Source organism: Gopherus flavomarginatus, chromosome 3, assembly GCF_025201925.1.
Source record: "Gopherus flavomarginatus isolate rGopFla2 chromosome 3, rGopFla2.mat.asm, whole genome shotgun sequence".
NCBI lineage: Eukaryota > Metazoa > Chordata > Testudines > Testudinidae > Gopherus > Gopherus flavomarginatus.
The window spans coordinates 163,356,217-163,371,670 of record NC_066619.1 but is presented as its reverse complement, the minus strand read 5'-3'; the positions used below and the strand labels follow the sequence as shown (position 1 = coordinate 163,371,670).

Genomic DNA, 15,454 nt, shown 5'->3' with positions numbered 1-15,454 from the left:
ATGTCTGTTATTTATTAGTTCTCATTTTAAACACTTCTTAGGCCAGTAAGTATACTTTGACTAAGAGAGGAATACAAAATGTCTACATATAGACAAATACAACAAATTATAAAGTTTTTACAAACTCTAAGACTTTGTACAATCACTTTCCTGAAGAAGTGAGACATCAAGTGTACATGATTACACGATCCCACTTACGAACAGTGCAACAGTATCAAAGCCATACTGATGAAATACACAGGCATGCACAGGCTAGCTCCCAGATACCATGGTTACTAGCGCAATATAAATTTCTAGACCATCACATATACCTCTCAGGACATATCTCAGAAAAGAGATTTAAGCACAATGACACTTCAAGGCAATGACTTCTGCCTAATGGGAATGATAATTTCATTTAATGGAGACCCCTTCCAATGATTTAATGGTGCTTTCTGTGGGTTTTTCGATCTCACACTGGTTCGCCTGTGTTTGCTCCTCTAACAACAGCTTTCATTCTTTCCTGACTCTGATGTGTGCAGGAAGTAAAGGAATTTCCCCACCCTGCCTGTTTGTGGCGGCTAGTTCCTTCTACATTCATCAACTACACATGCTGAGACACAGTTGCCCCTACAGTTCAGGCAGCAGGCTCAAATCATTTGTAGTCCAGAAATCATCTCCTCCAAACTCTACAGGCTTGTCCAGTAGTATCTATGTGGTATTCTCCAGCCTCCAGGACAGCAGCTTTACCATTACTACTATACAGTACTTTCTATCAATCAGGAGTTGTGTGTGCTCAACATGTCTAAAAGTCAGATCCTAAATGCTCACAATGGTTTAGCAGCAGCTGCAGTTGACCTCAACCCAAAACTATGTTCCCAGCTCAGCACTCTATTCTTTCTTCAGTACAGCAGTTATACATGTGCTTAAGTGTTGTTCCAAATAGGAACAGACTCAAGTACAAGCTTAAATGTTACACTGAATAAGAGGCTTTAAGCACTGAAAGCTAGAACACCTTATGCTGGTGAGCATAGCTCCATTGATTTTAATGAGACTACTTGTGTGAGTAAATACTCACCATAATGAACAAAGGGATCACAGTATGGTCTCTTGGCGTGTACATGGTAATGATGGGTAACAGTGGCGCAACTGTGACTATGGGTACTTCTACACTACAGGGTAATTTCGAATTAACAGAAACCGGTTTTATAAAACAGATTGTATAAAGTCGATTGCACGCGGCCACACTAGGCACATTAATTCGGCGTTGTGCGTCCATGGTCCGAGGCTAGCATCCATTTCCGGAGCATTGCACTGTGGGTAGCTATTCCGTAGCTATCCCATAGTTCCCGCAGTCTCCCCTGCCCCTTGAAATTCTGGGTTGAGATCCCAGTGCCTGATGGGGCAAAAATCATTGTCGAGGGTGGTTCTGGGTACAGCCTCACCCCTCCCTTCCTGAAAGCAGCAGACAACCATTTCGCGCCTTTTTTCCTGGGTGAACTGAAAGCAAATGCCATAGCACAGCAAGCATGGACCCTGCTCAGATCAATAGCGCAATCGTGGACGTTGTAAACACCTCGCGCATTCTCGTGCAGTCTATGGTGAACCATGAACTGCAAAGGCAGGCAAGGAGGAGGCAGCTACAGCAGCGTGGCAACGAGAGTGATGTGGACATGGACACTGATTTCTCCCTAACCGCGGGCCCCCGCGCTTTGGAGCTCCTGATGGTAATGGGGGAGGTTCTACCCATTGAACGCCGATTTTGGGCCCGGGAAACAAGTACAGACTGGTGGGACCGCATAGTTTTGCAGGTGTGGGACGATTCGCAGTGGCTGCGAAACTTTTGCATGCATAAAAGCACTTTCTTTGAACTTTGTGACTTGCTTTCCCCTGCCCTGAAACGCCATAATACCAAGATGAGAGCAGCCCTCACAGTGGAGAAGCGAGTGGCAATAGCCCTCTGGAAGCTTGCAATGCCAGAAAGCTACCGGTCAGTCGAGAATCAATTAGGAGTGGGAAAATCTACTGTGGGGGCTGCTGTGTTGCAAGTAGCCAAAGCAATCATTAAGCTGCTGCTATGAAAGGTTGTACTCTGGGAAACGTGCAGGCCATACTGGATGGCTTTGCTGCAATGCGATTCTCTAACTGTGGGGGGGGGGGCGAAAGATGGAACCCATATCCCTATCTTGGCACCGGAGCACCAGGGACCCAGTACATAAACCACAAGGGGTACTTTTCAATGGTGCTGCAAGCACTGGTGGATCACAAGGGACGTTTCACCAACATCCATGTGGGATGGTCAGGAAGGGTTCATGACGCTCACATCTTCAGAAGTACTGTTCTGTTTAAATGGCTGCAGCAAGGGACTTACTTCCCGGACCAGAAAATAACAGTTGGGGATGTTGAAATGCCTGTCATTATCCTGGGTGACCCAGCCTACCCCTTGATGCCATGGCTCATGAAGCCATACACAGGCAGCCTGGACAGTGGCCAGGAGCTGTTCAACTACAGGCTGAGCAAGTGCAGGATGGTGGTAGAATGTGCATTTGGCCGTTTAAAAGCCCGCTGGTGCATATTACACACTCATTCAGACCTCAGCCAAACCAATGTCCCCTTTGTTATTGCTGCTTGCTGTGTGCTCCACAATCTCTGTGAGAGTAAGGGGGAGACCTTTATGGCGGGGTGGGAGGCTGAGGCAAATCACCTGGCCGCTGATTACACGCAGCCAGACACCAGGGCGATTAGAAGAGCTCACCAGGAAGCGGTGCACATCAGAGAAGCCTTGAAAACGAGTTTCATCACGGCCCAGGGTACGGTGTGACTGCTGTGTTTGTTTCCCCTTCATGAACCTCCCCTCCTTTATTGACTCCTCCTGTAAGCAACCCACCCTCCCCCTTCGATTACAGCTTGCTTAAGGAAATAAAGTCACTATCGTTTAAAAAGTATGTATTCTTTATTAAAAGTCATTCCCTGTAAGCAACCCACCCTCCTCCTTCGTTTAAAAAGCATGTAATTATAAAAAGAGGAAGTTAATTAACAAGGTATCCCGGGAGTGATTTGGGAGGAGGATAGGAAGGAAGGAAAAGGCCATTAAGCACATATCAATGTAATGACAGCCTTTTGGTTGGACTGTCCACGGGGGTGGAGTGGGTGGGTGCACAAAGCCTACCCCCACACGTTCTTACACGTCTGGGTGAGGAAGACATGGAACATGGTGAGTACTGAAGGTGGTTAAACATGGGCTGCCGCGGCACTCTGTGACCCCGCTGCTCCTCCTGAAGATCCACCAGACGTCAGAGGATGTCAGTTTGATCACGCAGCAGCTCCAGCGTTGCATCCTGCCACTGCTGATCTTCCTGCCTACACCTCTCATCTCGAGCGTCTCTCCTATCCTCACGTTGGTCCCTCCTGTCCTCACGTTCACTGGCATCTTTCCTGTACTTTGCTACCACGTCCTTCCACTCCCTCAGATGAGCTCTTTCATTGCGGGTTACTTCCATGATTTCTGAGAACATTTCATCTCACGTCCTCTTCTTCCTCCGCCTTATCTGAGCTAGCCTTCGGAATGGAGTAGGGAGGCTTGAAAAATATGCAGCTGCATGAGGGGGGGGAAATAGGGAGAGAAGGATTTAAAAAGATACATTTTACAGAACAATGGTTATACTCTTTCACAGTGAACAACACTATTCACCTTACATGGCACATGTGATTTCACTACAAGGTGGCATTTTGCATCTTAATATTGAGTGCCTGCGGCTCTGGTGTTACAGATCTCACAGACGCAGGTCCAGGCATCACAATTCAGCTTGCATGCGGTCATGGTAAGGCACAGCTTCTCCAGCCTTGATATACACAGTTCCCTTTGCTGCTTCTTTCCTGTTAACAAGGAGCAGCAGACGTCAACCCCTCCCCTCCCCAATCCAATTCTCTAGAATTGCTTTACCTCTTCCCCCACCGCATGGCTGGTATCATGGAAGATCACTGCTAATCACCTCCCTTTCTCCCCCGCCCCTCACCGCGTGGCTGGTAGCTGGGAAGATTACTGCTGGCCAAACGCTAAAAAGCTCAGCGCTATCCTTCCTCCCCTCCCCCATCTCTCTGTCCCCTTACTTAAATTCATTAATTTCAACCAGGTTACCATGAACGATATCACTCTCCTGAGGATAACAGAGCGAGATAAAGAACGGATGTTTCTTGAATGCCAGCAATCACCGGGACTATATGCAGCTATGTTCTGTCATGCAATGATACCCGATTACTTGCTACATGCATGGCGTGATAAAGTGTCCTACCATGGTGGACGGAACAAGCCTGCCTTGCCCAGAAACCTTCTGCAAAGGCTTTTGGAGTACCTCCAGGGGTGCTTCATGGAGATGTCCCTGGAGGATTTCCGCTCCATCCCCAGCCATGTTAACAGACTTTTCCAATAACTGTACTGGCAGCGAATGCATCCCAAGCCCTCATGGCAAATCAGTCATTAAAAAACGCTTGCTTTTAAACCATGTTTTATATTTACAAAGGTACACTCACCAGAGGTCGCTTCCATGGCTTCACTGTCTGGGCTAGTGGCTTGGGAGGGCTGGGAGTGTAATTCGGTCTGCATCACAAAAAGCTCCTGGCTGTTGGGGAGAATGGAGTGCTGTGCGCTCTCTGCAAGCTCGTCCGCCTCTTCCTCCTCCTCCTCATCTTCCCCCTCTGCTGAATCCTCATCCATGGTTGAGATGATAACCCCCACCTCAGAATCCACGGACAAGGGGGTGGGGGTAGTGGTGGCACAGCCCCCTAAAATTGCATGCAGCTCAGCGCAGAAGCGGCATGTTTTTGGCCCTGACCCTGATCTTCCCTTTCCTGCTTTGGTTTTCTGGTAGGCTTGTCTGAGCTCCTTAACTTTCACTCTGCACTGCACGGAGTCCCTGGTGTGGCCTTTTCCCATCATAGCCTTGGAAATTTTTTCAAATATTTTTTCATTTCGTCTTTTAGAACGGAGTTCCGTTCGCACTGAATCCTCTCCCCATATAGCAATCAGATCCAGTACCTCTCGTACGGTCCATGCTGGAGCTCTTTTTCAATTCTCAGGAGACTGCTTTGTTACCTGTGCTGATGAGCTCTGCGTGGTCACCTGTGCTGATGAGAGCTCCACGCTGGCCAAACAGGAAATGCAATTCAAAAGTTCGCGGAGCTTTTCCTGTATACCTGGCCAGTGCATTAGAGTTCAGATTCCTGTCCAGAGCGGCCAGTGGTGTACTGTGGGATACTGCTCAGAGGCCAATAACTTCGATTTGCGGCCACACTAACCCTAAATCGATATGTTAACATCGATTTTAGCGTTACTCCTCTCGTTGGGGAGGAGTACAGAAATAGATTTAAAGAGCCCTTTAAATCGATATAAAGTGCATTGTAGCATGGACGGATACAGCGTTAAATCGATTTAACGCTGTTAAAATCGGTTTAACTGCGTAGTGTGGACCAGGCCTCAGTCAAAAGTAACTAAAACTTTAAGAACACTTAAAAATGGTAGGTTAAGAAACACAAATCTGTATACTGATCACAAGAAAGAAGGAAATGTTGACATTAAGGCAGGGAGTAAAAGCACTATAATAAGAGAAGTCTTTATCCTAGTGTCCTCACCAGCCCACACGCCTTGTAGTTTTGAGTGATTAAAATGAGAGACTTGCATAAAGCTCCCTAAAATATTCCTGCACATATTGGGGTATTTTAAGTTACATAAGGCAAAAGCAGAAGAAATGAGATGCCTAGTTCTTTAGCTTCCACTGAGAATTTTTTTGGCTGCCAGCTATGGATCTGTATAATAACTGAAGTACTAGTGACACATCGAGTTAAATCTGCCCAAATGTTTCCACTTTAAGCCCTTTTTCAATTACTCCTAACTTTCCAATGCTTTCCACTTCAGAGCGATGAAATTTTCTAATCTTGTTTCTGCCCTGAAGAAACTTAACTAAATTGAAGGTAAAACTATGCTAGGGAAACTTCTGGAAGCAAGAGTCAGTGATTAGGAATAATACTTCACACTATGGACAAAGCAAAGCGGGAAGCTAATAAGAAGCCTCAAGACAATCTGAATTGGCACACAAAAATTAAGTGGTTTCTTTGGTCACTCCTGCCTGTTCAAGTGTAATGTAAGTGAAATCTCATTCAGAACTCATAGCTAAAGACTGACCTTCTCCACTGTGGGAAAGTGGTCAACAGAAAACAGGGAAGCATAAGGCATGGGAGCTTATTTACATGTCTCTCTTCCCCTATAGCTACTCCTTACAATTTAGGGCATCCGATTAGGGAATGATTTTTATCTCTGTAGCAGGCGACCCTTTCTCTTGGTAAAGGGTCTAGCATTCACAACTTCCTGGGACTCGCACTGCTCAGGCAGGAATGGATGATTTTCGCTAGATCAAACTTATAACTGAAAACAGTGGTGTTCTAAAAACATTATTTCACAAATAGCATCTGAAGCACCTATATTTTTGTGGCTATTTATTTAGCTATGACAGGCTACCTGGAGCTCACAATTAATCTCTCTTAAATCGATAAAAGTATGTTTTATTACTTCACTGGTGAATGAAAAACCAGCTACCTTACAGTACAATATACTTCCAATACTGCAACTCCAAACCTGGGTTGATTCTCGTCTACAGCTTTACAATCTGTGCTGATCTGGAAGATGAAAGCAGAGTCAGGTCTGAGCAGATTGCTCCCCAGTGATACATAGTTTAGTTAACTTGATCAAGCATTATATTAAAGCATTCCAAATTCGGAAAATGGAAGCTTAAATCACTGCCTGTTGCTGCACACGAACACCCACTAAAACACACAAAGGTTATCAGTCTGAACAACCAAATGGGAAGATAATATATGAACAAACAAGGGCAAATAGGATTGGGGAAAAGTACAAGTTATAAAGGATTCTGCACTTCTGAGTGAATATATAGGAATTAAAGACTAAGTAGATTATTCTGTGTTCTTATAGCCAAGACTATTGTGGTTTTTTAATAGTCTCCATCTTTTTAAGATATTCTAAGGCTAGAAAAATTGCACCCTGTGGATCTATAAACTGCAGTTAGAGATTTAAATACCACATGCTGTCTATTTGTCATTTTAGATGTCCTCTAAATCCTGTTTTGGATGTTCTCTAAATCCTCCCAGTTAATGTTATCTAAAGATAAACTCAAACAACTTGAGCTTCATATCTGAAAACATGGTAACAAAATTCATCATGAGTCCTCACTATTATAGTACAGCTTCAGTCTATATTGTTACTGATTTTAAATCAAACTATTTTTTTTTAAAAGTCAGTCTACTAATATGAGGAAGCCATTCTGTTATATAAAACAATAGACAACCCATCAAGTCCAAAAATCACAATTTTCCATGCAGGATACTAACCAGTCAAAACTCTCAAAATATTTGTTCTAGAATTTTACAGCAATAAAGGAGTAACACTTTTTGTGGTATACAGGTCCCCTGCAATGTAAGCCTGCTTGTGGTTTTGGATTTGATAATCACCCACAGCAGTGCACGCCAAAAATCTCCATAAAGTAAATTAGGGAAATTTCTACTGTCTGATAGCCCAGGAAGTTAACAAACAAGTTTTATTGTTTTATTTAACCCAGTGTATTTAAATTGAAGTGTCTGGGAAACTCCATTGGGGGTGACAAGTTGTGTGCATATTATTCTTTCAAAGAAATAACAGGCCTAATCTGACTTGTATTTTCCAGGAGATGCCTAGGCAGGATAGGACATACATTTCTGGGGAAAGATCTAAGACTAGTGGGTTCGGGGGGCGGGGGGGTGTTGCTGTATTACAGAACAAGAAGCAATGATCTCAAGTTGCAGTGGAGAAGGTTTAGGTTGGCTATTAGGAGAAACTTTTTCACTAGGAGGGTGGCGAAGCACTGGAATGGGTTACCTAGGGAAGTGTTGGAATCTCCTTCCTTAGAGGGTTTTAAGGTCAGGTTTGACAAAGCCCTGGCTGGGACACTCTAGTTGGAGATCGGTCCTGCTTTGAGCTAGACTAGATGATCTCCTGAGGTCCCTTCCAACCCTGATAGTCTATGACTCTATGATTATTAAGGTTGGTGACAGCCCAAGTGTAACCAAAGTCTGGCTGGCAGGCTGAAGTTACATAGAGACACTCAGGGTGTGGCTTGCATGCTGGAAGGCTGTTTGCAAGCGGTCCCAGTAGGAGCTACTTCAGCAAGGCATTGAGAGGTACCTAAGGTTGGAGGGCAGGGTGATACAGCTGCGCACTGTACCCTGGTATGTGTCACTGGCTGTAAACAAGAGAGTTCTTGGTGTGTTTATTACACTGGCACCTCTATTGGACTGATAAAGAAATAAAATTAAATGGATACGAAAATCTACGCAGAAATCCACACACTGGATGAAAGACTTAATAAAAGTGACAACGAAGAATCAATACTGCAAAAATTCATTCATATGCATAAATATCAGAGAACAGGCAAATTTCCTGGACTATCTGGAAACAAAAAACATAGCAATAATTTTGTGACAGAAGTCAGATTAAATCATGATACATATTATATAGAACACAATGCAACCACAGCCTAAAAACCACACCATTAGAATTACAGATATGATGTTCATGTCTATTAAAAGATTCATTTAATGTTTATTTTGTTTAATACAAGCACAAAATAATGGTGCTAATTTAGGCCCAAACCTTGCTTACATTTAATTTCACTGATGTGCAGTGTCTGATTTATTACGGGTACAACTTGTGTATTTCAATTTATCCTTTTCAGGATCAGAGTTTAAACATGCCACCTTTACAGCCATGCTAAAAGCCAAATATACTGATACAGAAAACAAGTAATGCAAAGTTAAATAACAAGATATTTAAAAACAAGAACAAGTGCATTAACTAGCATGTCTGATGTTAGGTAAAAGTTTCTTTGTATCAGCAGAATAAATGGAAATTTGGCAGTCTAGCCTGCTACTTTGCTAAATTCCAATTAGGGCTCTGCTCAGACAGATTTACCCCATAATCCATCTCAAAATGAGTAAACATGGGTAATTGTATCCATTTAATAATTGTTATGAAGTCAATGAAGGTGTATACCACTGTGATAACTATGTAAGTGGTAGGCGAATCAGGTTCATGGGTGGGTTGGTTGGTTGGTTGTTTAGATGTAGCAACTTGACCATGAAGGAGGGACATGCAGTATAACTTTAAAAAAAACAAAAACAAAAATATCCTCTTTCTGATTATACAAAAACAAAAAAAACCAACACATATTTTTCTTCTCAAACAGTCAACTCTGAAACTCAAATTATCCCTGTACCAGTTATATTAATAGTCTGCCTTAGCCGATTAGAATATTAATATTCAGAAAGTCTATTTCACGGAGCTAACTTTTTTTTTATTTTACTTTCTTCCCACTAGAATAAACTATTGATGTAATACCTAGTGGCTTTTGTCCAGATCATCTGGACACTGCTCTTGACAAATGCCCCTGAGCTGATATGTCAATACTTGTTGAAAAGGACAGATACCTGTACTTTACACTGGTGTTTTTAATTGAAGGAAAATACTATTATATCAATACTATTCAGAATGTAACTTTTTCTTCTGCAGTAGTTATTAAGAATAAAAATAAAAACAAAAAACAACCACGACTACCAGAAATTACTATAAATAGACAAGTGGTAAAGCATAAAGAAAAATACTTGGGACAAAATCTGAAAGCTGATTCAACGCCGACTTTTTTTTAATCTTTAGAATTGAAAAGTATAGTTTCCTCTGAATCTATTAAGTATGTCAAAATGCCAAATTCACACAAGTTTTTAATTACTGTAGCACAACTTCACAAACTAAGCTGAAATGGACAAACTAGGTGCTAGCAAAACCCTCTTAGGAAGGGATTCTCATCATGTTTTTCCAACGAGAAAAATGCTTCAATTCATCAGGATAGTTACGATATCAACAATACAAGTTCAAAACACCCCATTCAAACCTTAAATAATTGAGCTTCACAACCCCCACGTGATTTCAATTTCAATTTTTCTGATCGGGAAAGTAAGACAAGGTGGTTAAGTGATCTGAATAAAGTCACACTGACAGTCAGTGCAGGAGTTGGGATTAAAACTCCAAATCTGATGGTTTCTCAACCTTGCACAAACCAGTATAACATGCACAACAATTGTCGCAACCCTAAACCTTTGCTCAAGTCGTCGGCCTGGCCAACTGTCAGTTAGAGCAAAGCCATGCCCAGATAAGCCAGAGCCGTATGCAGTAATGCAAGTGTATTATGAACAAAGGAGTAATGTGAGCCATATATAGACATGCAAGCCTGTCTCGGACAAAGAAGCAGTGTGCCGAGTGCAGCCTCTGCTGACGTGAGGGGCTCCAGCTTGGAACCTGGAAGGCGAAGGAGCTAGGAACCAATCCAATGCTGACATGTAAAGGAAAACCAGTCTGATATCGACACAAGTAAAAGCCCCCAGACAAAACTGTAGCCTGTGCAAGATCAGTAGGAGTCCCCACGTGTCAGCTGAGAGGTCTGATCACCCTCTTAGCCAGGGAACCCCTCAGTTTTTGCCGGCTCATGTCGTATCGTATAAACAAAGCCACGCCCCCTAATTCACTATGTGCTTGATGTCTATACTGCTGGTCGGTTACATCTGGAAGTGTGGTAGGTATTTTGTAACTTCTGCAGGCATCCTGCTTTTGCTGACCCACTCCCGTCTCTACCCCCCTTCTTCTGTTCCCTGCCTGCTATTTTACTCTGTGTATAAGGGAAATGGTTAGTTTTGCTTTTACAGTCTTTTTTTTTTTGCCTTGCTTCCCCTTTTTGTATGAAAAAGTGCATGGCTTAAGTAGATAAGAATTATAGTTAACAAGTTGCTTTCCCTGGCCCAAACTGTAACCTCTTCTCGTCACTACAATAAACACAGCCATTTCATTTTAAATTCAATTTTATTGTGTCTCGTTGTTCCTCCCCCATTAAAACACTACTCGAACCTTACGTGTCGCAGACAACAATATGAAATTCTTTCCTCCTCCATTTTATGCTTGAAACATCTGTCTATGGTTTAGTACTGCTCCCATTCATTACAACACGTGAGGAAAAACAGTCGACAGATCTATACTACACAGTAGAAAAAACAAATATATGGGCATAATAACGCACTGCATTTAGATAATTATCAAACAACTCCCTGCTTTTGTATATAGAATTATAACACCCAAAGAGTTCAGCTAAAATTCAGTGTTTAACTTAAGTGTGTATGCAGTATCTACAGCATGCTGCATGCATTACAAAGAAGTAAGAGGGCTAGCACCTACCTCTACTGAGCTTATAATCCTAATACAGAAATAGTGGTTTTGACTAGCAAAACAGGGATTAAAAATAAGCACAGTTTGAAAATGAGTTAGAGCATTTCATTCATAAATGGAATAAAGTTCCCAGCAACCGTTCTAGGTTCAGAGGAAAATGCCAAGAAACATGGATTACAAAGAAGACACACCAAAAACTAGGTGCATAGTTTAACAATTTGGCATTATTCTCACATTACCTGCCCAGAAAGGCATTAAAACTTCAATACAGTATAGTATGTATGTTTGTTCCAGAGATGGATGACAATGTTCTCATTGAATTGTGACTTGATACAATGCTAAGAACATTACCAGGCATGTCCTCAGCTAATGTAGAGTGAACTTTAATGCACAGTCATTCATTAATTTCACCCTCGTTGCAGCTACAATGCTCTCTTGATGTTTCTTTTTCCCCCGCCACGTTCACCACTTATGGTGGTTAAGGGAGAGGAAGGAGGAATCTCACTACTGAAGGTAGTATTCATCTATAGCTGACTTGCAAAGGCATGCAATCTTCATTTTTACATCATTTGTCCATCCAGATGGATGTGTTGGCTGCACAGTACTGACACAGATTTCACACTTAAACAATCAGTCTCAGACACTGAACAGAAAAAGTACATATTATTATGCCGTGCAGTGTAGTATGGTATGTATGAATTTAGGAACAAATCCTGAATAGACCACTGTATCAAACAGCAGAGGGAACTGGGTTAGTACTGTTTACTCAGAATGATGGTCCCAGGACTCTCAATAAGAAGCTACTTGTTCTCTGCTTCTGGTACAGTTTGCATTCCCAGTTTATTGGTCGAGACACAAAATTAAGATCCTCACAAGATAAAACTCAATATTCTACTAGAAGATCTTCCAAGTTCTACTTTAAATCCCAAGGATCTTTAACCTTCTTCCCCATTCCCACTACTTGCCTTTTCCACTCTCCACGAGACCTATGTTGCAACAATACTTTTCAGGTCAAATTCCTGAATCTGCGATTAGGAGGGTTCCAGTAGATACTAGGTTCTGCCCAACTGGACCCATGTGCAGAACTGGGCCCAAGAAAACAATGAATGTATCATCAGAGAATTTTTGAAAGCAACATTGTTTTCTTCCCTCTGCCTTCTTTTCTCTAAAAGGTATGCCAAGTGAGATAGTGATTTTTAGGTATTTATGAATTTGAATGCGTCTCCGACTCTCTCATGCTCAAAAATATTCTGTCTGCTCACTGACATCTATTTCCAACTTAATCAACAGGGCACAAATCTAATGTTCTGTTGCAATGGTGTCTCAAGTCATTAAGTCCAGGATCATACAATAAAAGGCTTCAACATCAGTTCATCTGGGAAAATATAATTCCAAAGAAAAGAAAAGAAAAGAACACCACCACAGAGAAAAGTTATCTGATCCATCCATATGGTATTCTAGTCCAGTGAACTTAAGCTATTCCTTTTCTGGATTTGAAATAAGAAAACTTATTGAGAAAGCACATTAAATGGACTGTCATGGAAGCAATCTCGATCACATGAATGTCTTGCATTCTGGAACTAGAACATCTGTTTGCTATCCAAATGTCATGAAGAATAAACTTCAAAACTGCATGACTAGTACTATCTTTTGGTCATCTCCAGCACTCCATACTCAAGTAAAATTCCATTCATTCTATCAAGTTTCCTTGCGTTAAGGACTGCAGAATTAGGCACTTTACTTCTTATTGTAACAAAATACACCATATACCCAAAATAATATTTTATATGTTGCAACATTAGCCAACCATGCTCTGCTAGTTTGTCCTGGGGGGGGAACAGCTCAATGGTTTGAGCATTGTAAGGGTTGAGAGTTCAGTCCTTGAGGGGGCCATTTAGAGATCTGAGGCAATGGGTATTACAATTCCCAAAAAAATCTTTGGTTAATTTTTGCAACGACATGACTATATGATGTAAGACAATAAGGAAAATATTCAACATTCATCTTGAACTATTTAAAGAAAAATATTGATCAACCCATGAAAGCAAAGCATAGAAGAGCCTATAAAGGTCATCTGTGATTTCTTATTATGAGCTTCTAATAAAATATTTATTCAGGGTCTGATTGATAATGGACTCTAGCTCTTAATGATAAATGTGGGTGAGTGGAGTTTCTAATGTGAACATGCAGGTTGCTTTCAAAGCATTATATAATAATAATAATTAATAAAACTGGAGGTCTTTGAGTCCAGCCCCCTGCCTTCACTAGCAGGACTGTAATGATTTTTGCCCTAGATTCCTAATTGGCCCCCTCAAGGATTGAACTCACAACCCTGGGTTTAGAAGGCCAATGCTCAAACCACTGAGCTATCCCCTCTTCCTCAATGTAGTAGTAGTGGTTCAGGTTTTGATCCCTACATTAAAATTAGGGCTAGCTGGAAAACAACAATTCCAGTTGGCATAGAATTTGGAAGTTTCAAAATTTGATTTTGCTCCAAATTAGGACAATACAGGCTATTTGAAAAGTCTCATGACAAAGACAGGAGAACCCTCAGAATAGTTGAGTGGTTAGGGCACTCAGGTAGGATGTGACAGAGCTAGGGTTAAGTTCCCTTTCCTCCTGTTTTGTAACATGGACTCAAACCTGACTCTCCTCTACCCCACAGGTAAATGTCCTAACCTCCAGACTATTGTTTACGATGGGTTGGGGGAGCTTCTCTCCCTTTCTTCTCCTGGAGCTGTTCCATTGTGCATGTTCACTGAGCCAGAGAGACTGACTCCCAGGGTGAAGGTACCACATCAGGCAGAGCAGGGACTGGTGTTTCCCACATCTCTAGTGAGTGTCCTAGCCATCAGGCTGCAATCTCTCTCCCTTTCACTACCCTGCTTAACGTGAGAAAGTTTTGTCAAAACTGCTACATTTCCATGGAAGCTTTTGACAAATTGGCATTTTCCAGCAAAAAAGCCTTTTACTGAAAAATTCCCAAGTCACTCTATTTAAAATAATCATTTGCTAACGTGTTCAAGCTGGCTAACCTATCTTTTTCTGATACAAATGCTGCCTACATTACTTCAGGTCACAGGCTATCAAGGAAGAAACAGTACGCATGCAGAAGAACCTCATATCACTTGAGAGCCTGTTTCACATTTTATATGATCTGTTCACTCTACCACACACTAACCCCTGGGCAAGAGAAAGGAGGTTGATAAAGGATCTTATCTATATTAAAACCATTTGTTGCCCAAAGATTGCTTCCACCACCGTTATTCGCTCTGACAAGAACCTTCACACCCAAGTAGTCCCTATCAATGTTGCTGGGATTACTCAAAGTCAGTTACTACTCAGGCTACGTCTACACTACAGCATAAAATCGAAATTACTAAAACCGGTTTTATAAAACCGATATTATAAAATCGATTTTATGCGTCCACACTAGGGCACATTAATTCGGTGGTGTGCGTCCATGGTCCTAGGCTACCATCGATTTCCGGAGCGGTGCACTCTGGGTAGCTACATTAAAGGAATGAGACCCAATAACTTCGATTTCCGTCCACACTAACCCTAAATCGATATAGTAATATCGATTTTAGGGTTACTCCTCTCGTTGGGGAGGAGTACAGAAATCGATTTTAAGAGCCCTTAAAATCGATTTAAAGTGCCTTGTCGTGTGGATGGGTACAGAGTTAAATCGATTTAACGCTGTTTAAATCGATTTAACTGTGTAGTGTGGACCAGGCCTCACTGTGAATAAGGCACAGGACTCTAGCTCTGTTTTAAATAATCAGTGAGGAGGAGAAGTCTCTGTTTTCTTTAATTAAACAAAACAAGACAAAAAAACCACCTAGGTGGGAAGTTACACCTAAACATGCAAAACAAAACACTCCACTCCACCCCAGGCTTCAATTACATTCAGGGCTGCCCAGAGGTGGGGGGCAAGTGGTGCAATTTTTCCCAGGCCCTGGACCCCACAGGGGCAGCCACAAGAATATAGTATTCTATAGTATTACAACTTTTTTTTAATGGAAGGGGCCCCCAAAATTGCTTTGCCCAAGGCCCCCTGAATCCTCTGGGCAGCCCTGCTTACATTATACAGGCACAAAGGCCTGTATCCACAAAGGAAACACCCAGATTTAGGTGCCTAAGTCATGTTTTAAGGCACCACTA

At 42.0% G+C, this 15,454-nt stretch overlaps 1 protein-coding gene and 1 long non-coding RNA gene across 6 annotated transcripts in view; one reads left to right on the top strand and one right to left on the bottom strand.

The window, feature by feature from the left end:
- Positions 1-15,454, bottom strand: part of CCSER1 (coiled-coil serine rich protein 1) — a 1,165,803-nt gene that overhangs the window by 994,604 nt on the left and 155,745 nt on the right. The window lies entirely within an intron of this gene.
- Positions 10,436-12,924, top strand: LOC127046683 (uncharacterized). The gene is made up of 2 exons (XR_007773154.1): positions 10,436-10,646; positions 12,581-12,924. It is a non-coding gene; the product is annotated as an uncharacterized LOC127046683 (long non-coding RNA).